Here is a 7109-nt window from a genome sequence, read left to right as displayed (position 1 = left end):
CCTTGTCAACATTTCTTATCTGGTTTATAGCCACTGTTTTTGAAGACAAATAAGATCTCAGTGTTTTAATTTGACCAGAGATTTTTTTCATGTATTTACTAGTTATTTATACTTCTCCTAAGAAGTTACTATTCATTTCAGTTGCCCATTTTTAGACTGGGTCACTTATTTTGGGGATCTAATTTTTTGAAGTATTTTTACATTTCAGATATTTGTTCTCTGAGGGACAGCTGGAAACACTTTTTTCCATTCTGTAGGCTTTCTCTTCACTCTGTTGTTTGTACCCTTTTCTGTGCAAAAGATTTGTAACCTAATTTATTACCATTTGCTGATTCTTTTTTTTATTTAAAGAGAAAAAAGAAAGGAAAAAAAACACAAAGCAGTAAGAGGGTAAAAATAATACAGAGCTTCAAGCAAAAAACATACAGCAAGAAATCACCAGTTAATAGACCACACACTGTCATCTTAGAAACAGTTGTCCAAATTACAAAATTAAAGCATACAAAGTGGACATTCATACAGTGAGACTGCAGACAGTTCTTTCTGTTCAATGATCCAACAAAAACTCAGTAATATGGTTTTATATCCTACACACTTAAAAATACATGCAGTTATATTCTTTAGACCACTTTCTTTTCCTCCCTTTTTTACAATAACAATTACACTTTTTGGGTTTTATTACTCCCATAGTTCTTATTACATTTTTTGAAGAGAATGAAACCAAATGTGACAAAACAAAACAGAGTCAGTTAGAACAGAAGGATGGGCATAGTACATGCAAAAATAGCATACCAGGTGATCAAAAATGGTTACCATTATGCCTCTTGCTATTTTTAAAAGAGTTGCCTATATCTATCATCATAATAGAATTGACCAAAACAGTACAGAACAAGACCAATAAAACCTACACTGGAGACCTTACAGGACCTCAAAAGAAGATAATAGTCAAACCATAATGGGCATCATAGTAAATCTTATTGCCTTCAAAGTGGTTGCCTATACCCTCAAACTTGATACTATCAAACACAGCAGAATATAGTAAAATCAGACAAAACAAGATGGGGAGAGCAATACTGGGGTTCAAATCAGGTTAATATGAAAAAAAGGTGCTATAATATATCCCCCTATTTTTAAATTTAGTTTTCCCTCAATTAAAAAAATAAGAAAAAATAAATTAATTTTTAAAAAGGGGGAAATTGAGTTAAAAGAGGACATAACAACATAACAACACAGGTCAGAACCGAACAATTTAAGCATCATTGTTTTTCACCACCAGATAACCTGACATAGTAGTAGTCACCATAGTGTCTCTTTCGTTGAGTTTTTTGAGTATAATTTCGTGTACTATAGAATCAAACATATCAAGATAATGTGAAGCCATTAAAGAGAATGAAAGAATTACAGGGTATTTAGAACCAGCTAATAGAAAATGAACAACGGTTTGTATATTATCACTTTGCCTATAAAAATTTTTGTTTATACTATCACATATAGTAAAATACAATAACATACAACATGTTAAAACCAGTGGAAACAGACAAACAACAGCTTGATTGGACTTCAAAACAATATGACATTAAATCAGCACTACCTATTATGGTGTCTTGTTTTCTTCAAAATAGCTATTTGTACTATCACAGATACTAAAATCGAACAACTCAGATTAAAACCATTCCAATTAATGAGTGAAAACATTATATGGATTCAAACCAATATGATTGGGAATCATGATTACCACATACTTTTATGTATTCTTATCATTTCTTATACTAGGGAAACTATGCGGTATTTATACATGTGAGCTTGATTTATTTCACTCATGAGTATGGTATCAAGCTGCGTCCATTTATTTATAAATATCTTAATATGATGATTCTTTCTAGCTGAGTAGGACTCCATTATATAAAAATACCACAACGTTTCTATCCATTCCTCAGTTGATGAACACTTAGGCTGTTTCCAAGATCTGGCTATTACAAATTGTGCTGATATAAACATGGGTGCACATATATCACTGTGGTATGATATTTTCAGTTCTTCTGGGAATATGCCTAGAAGTGGAATAGCTGGGTCAAATGCGGCTTCCAATCCCAGCTTTCTGAGAAATCTCCAGACTGACCTCCACAATGGTTGTACCAGTCTACACTCCAACCAACAGTGCAGGAGAGTTCCTTTTCCCCACAGCCTCTCCAGCATTTGTTGATGGTGGTTTTCTTGATCTTGACCATTCTTTCAGGAGTAGATGACATCTCAGTGTAGTTTTAATTGGCATTTCTCTAATGAGTAATGATGATGAACATTTTCTCATGTGTTTATTTGCCATTTGTATTTCTTCATCTGAGTATTGTGTATTCATCTCAGATGCCCATTTTTGGATTGGGTCTTTGAATTTCAGAGATATGATTTATTTTAATTCTTTATATGTTTTAGACAAAAGTCCTTTGTCTGAGGGGCAGTTCACTAAGTTTTTTTCCCAGTTTGTGGGTTTTCTTTTCACTATGCTGGAGATTTCTTTTGATGTGAAAAAACATTTTAATAAGAGGTGATCCCAGTTATTGACTCTGGGAAGTATTTCCCATGCAGTTTGAGTCCTGTTCATGAATTCTCTGCCTACTCCTGTGTCTTCAAGATCTTTAGCCAATTTGTCTTCCAATAGATTTAGTGTTTCTGTTTTAATTTTTAGATCTTTGATCCATTTAGATTTTATTTTAGTACATGGTGATAGGCATGGGTCTAGTTTTAGTTTTCGGCATATGGAGAGCCAGTTTTTCCAACACCATTATTAAAGAGACTGTCGTCTTCCAGTGAACCTGCTTGGTTGCTTTATCAAAGATAAGGTGGTTGAGTGTGTTTGTAGTTGTGGTTGTATCTTCTAATCTATTCCACTGATCTTCAGCTCTGTTTTGGTTCCATTACCATGTTGATTTTACTACAGTTGCTTTATAGTAAAACTTCAAGTCAGGGATTGTGATGCCTCCTGCCTTGTCTTTGCTGCTTAGAACTGTCCTTGCTATTCTAGGTCTCTTTTCACTCCAGATGAATTTGAGGAGTGATTTTTCAAGATCTATGAGGTATGTTGATGGGTATTTTTATCGGGATTGCATTGAATCTGTATAAAAGTTTTGGGAGAATGACCATTTTCACAATATTTATTCTTCCTATCCATGAGCAAGAGATGTCTTTCCATTTTCTGAGATCATCTTCAATTTCATTTTTCAGTGTATTATAAGTTTCCCTGTATAGGTCTTTCACTTCTTTTGTGAGAGTAATTTCTAAATATTTCTTTTTTTTTTTTTTTTTTGGTTGCTAGTTTGAAGGGAGTGGCTTCTCTTATTTCTCTCTCTGTGATTTTGTTTTTAGTGTATAGGAATGCTACTTGATTTTTGAGTATTGATTTTGTATCCAGCCACGTTGCTGAATTTATTTATTATATCTAGGAGTCTTTCAATGGCGTTTTGGGGATCTTCAATGTAGAGTATCATGTCATCAGCAAATAATGATAATTTAACTTCTTCTCTTCCTATCTTTATGCCTTTTATTTCTCTCTCTTGTCTAATTGCTCTGGCTATTATTTCCAGTACTATATTAAATAGGAGAGGTGATAAGGGACATCCTTGCCTTGTGCCTGGTTTTACAGTAAAGGCCATCAATTTTTGGCCATTTAGTATGACATTGGCTGTTGGTGTGTCATAGATGGCCTTTATTATATTGAGGTAAAGACCACTATTGCAATTTTCTGCACTGTTTTTATCATAAATGAATGTTGGACCTTATCAAAAACTTTTTCTGCATCTATAGAAATGATCATGTGATTCTTACTTTTGGCTCTATTGATATGGTGGATTACATTTATTGATTTATGTGTATTGAACCATCCCTGCATGCCTGGGATGAATCCCACTTGGTCATGGTGTATGATCTTCTTGATGATTTGGTGCATCCTATTTTACAATATTTTGTTGAGGATTTTTGCATCTGTGTTCATTAGGGAGATTGGTCTGTAGTTCTCTTTTTCAGTTAGGTCTTTCTCAGGTTTTGGTACTAGAGTAATATTTGCTTCCAGGAATGACTTAGGAAGGATTGCTTCCCTTTCAATTTCATTGAATAGTTTGAGGAGTATCGGCATTAGGTCTTCTTTTATTTCTTATGGTATTCTGCAGTGAATCCATCTGGGCCTGGGCTCTTCTTTGTAGGTAAAGATTTAATTACATTTTCAATTTCATTAATAGTAATTGGGTTATTCAGCAGTTTTACATCTTCATGACCTAGCTTTGGTACCTCACATGCTTCTAGGAATCTGTCTATTTCCTCTGTGTTATCAAACCTTTGAGAGTAGAGGTTTTCCAAATAGGTGTTGATGATCTTCTGTATTTAATAGGGTCTGTAGTGATTTTGCCTTTTTCATTTCTTATTGCATGAATTTGAGCTTTTTCGTCCCTTTTTAAAAATAAGGTTGGCTAGGGGCTTGTCAATTTTATTTATTCTTTCAAAGAACCAACTCTTTGATTCATTAATTTTTGGATTTTTGTAGTCTCTATTGTATTGATTTCTACTCTGATTTTTATAATTTCCTCCCTTCTTTTGGCTTTGGGCTTGACTTGCTCTAATTTTTCTAGATGTCTGAGGTGTAACATCAGGTTATTTATTTGTATTCGTTCTGTTTTTCTGTTGCAGGAACTCAGTGCAATAAATTTTCCTCTGAGGACAGCTTTCATTGCATCCCACAGATTCTGGTAAGTTGTATTTGTGTTTTCATTTGTTTGTAGGTATTGTTTAATTTCTTCTTTAATTTCCTCTGTGAACCATTACTCAAGAGTGTGTTATTCAGTTTCCATGTGTTTGTGGGATTTTTGCAGTATCTTTTATCCCTTGCATGCTATGCTATGCTATGCTATGATAGCATGCAAGGGATAATTTCAACCCTTTTGCATTTATTTAAATATGTTCTGTGAGTTAATGTATGGTATATTTAGATAATGACCCATGTACTGCTGAGAAGAATGTGTATTCTGTTGTTGTTGGGTGAAATACTCTCTGTATGTCTATCAAGTCTATTTGTTCACAGGTGTGATTCAGTTCTTTTATTTCTTTGCTGATTTTCTGTCTGGTTGATCTGTCCCTTCGTGTCAATGGTGTATTAAGATCTCCTTTTAGTATTGTGTTACTTCTAATTTGGTTTTTCATTTCTATTAGTACTTGTTTTATATAATGGGGTGCTCTGGAATTTGGTGCATATATATTTAAGATAGTTATCTCTTCCTCTTGGAGTTTTCCCCTAACCAATATGTAGTGACCTTTTTTTATCCCTTCTGATCATTATTGGTTTGAAGTTCGCATTGTCTGCAAACAGAATAGCTACCTCCACTTTTTTTTTTTTGATTCCTTCTGCATGAAGTCTTGTTTTCCATCATTTGACTTTTAGTCTATGAGTATCCTTTTGGGTTAGATGGGTTTCTTGTAGACACCATATGGTTAGATTTTGTTTCTTGATCCATTCTGCCAGTCTGTTTCTTTTAATTGGTGCATTGAGACCACTTACATTAATAGTTATAACTGTTATTTATTGGTTTATTGTTCACATGTTATCTTTCCACTGTTGCATCTTTATCTTTCTGTTCTGTTTAATTGTCAGATTTGTTAAGTGGTTTTTTCTAAATGTATCTAGGTTGTCTTTCAGTGTTCTTTGCAGCGTTGGCTTGGTGATCATGAAGTTCTTCAGCTGTTCTTTGTCATGGAAGTATCTTATTTCCCCATCGATTTTAAAGGACAGTTTTGCAGGGTACATCAGCCTAGGTTGGAAATCATTTTCCTTTAGGATCTGAAATACTTCACTCCATGCTCTTCTTGACTTTATTGTTTGTGCTGAGAAGTCTGCTATGATTCTGATAGGGTTTCCTTTATAGGTGATCTGTCTTTTCTCTCTGACAGCCTTTAATATTCTATTCTTTTGTTTGATTTCTGGGATGGTCATTATTATATGTCTGGGTGTAGTTTTATTTTGGTTATGGCTATTTGGAGTTCTATATGCTTCACTGATCTTGATATCAGTTTCCAATCTCATGTTTGTGAAATTTTCAGCTATTACTTCTCTAAATATCCTCTTGACATCCTTTATGTTGTCCCCATCTTTTTCATTTATCCATATCAAACTTATGTTGTTCCTCTTTGCATCATCTTACAGGTGTTGAATTGTTATTTTCTGATTCCATCTTATTTTTAAAAGATCTTTCCTTTCCTGTTTGCTAGCTGCAATCTTGTCTTCGAGGTCTGAAATTCTATCTTCACTTTCATTTAGGCAGTTTTTACAACTTTCAATGGAATTTTTGATTTCTTGTATAACTCTTTGCATCTGCTTTCTATATCCTGTTTGTTTCTTATATTGTTCATCCAAGGATTCTATCTTTTTATTTAGTTCCTCCAATTTTATAACTGTCTTCTTTAGATATGTTCAGCATCTCCTTCATTTCTTTTATCATTTCTTCTTTTACCTGAGAGATTATTTGTAGTTTGAATCCCTTAAGGCTTCCCAGAGTTGCTTCTTTATTTCAGTTAGTGTTATTCCAGGTATGTCAGGTATATAGTATGTATTTTCTTCTGTGTACATGGCTCCAAGGTTTCTTGAGATGGGCTCGATGTTTGAGATTGCATTTTGGTCTTTTGTTTTGTCATTTTCCTATATTTTTGAGCTTCAAGTGTTATTCCAAGCTTCCCCTGGGCATGTTGGAAATTATCTCGTGTGTCCTGGACTCCTGGAACTCCTCTGGCAATGTAGCTCCCTCCTTGGGCAGTGAAGCCCCTGGATTAAGAGAAAGTTGTCAGGCTCCTCTCAGGTAGACTAAAGCCTCCTCAAGCTATTCTGCTCCCCCTTGTGGCAGCAAAGCTTCCCTCCTCAGCAGGGCTGCCCCCTCCTCTAGTGGATGGCAGTAGTGCTGGAGTTTTCCAGGCCAAAAGAAGGTCACAGGTAAGGTCGGAGCAGTTTCCCACAGGTTGGCCCAGTTCCCTCCTTTAGGTGGGGCAGCTTCCATGTGCCCTCCAGGTGAGAGAGGCTGGTCAGCAAGGCTGGAACGGGGTCCCACTGCTCGGCCCACCTCACTCTTCCCGGCAGGAGC

Source organism: Cavia porcellus, unplaced genomic scaffold (assembly GCF_034190915.1).
Source record: "Cavia porcellus strain 051 isolate PalLab524CR breed Dunkin Hartley unplaced genomic scaffold, mCavPor4.1 scaffold_6, whole genome shotgun sequence".
NCBI lineage: Eukaryota > Metazoa > Chordata > Mammalia > Rodentia > Caviidae > Cavia > Cavia porcellus.
This window is presented reverse-complemented; position numbering follows the sequence as displayed.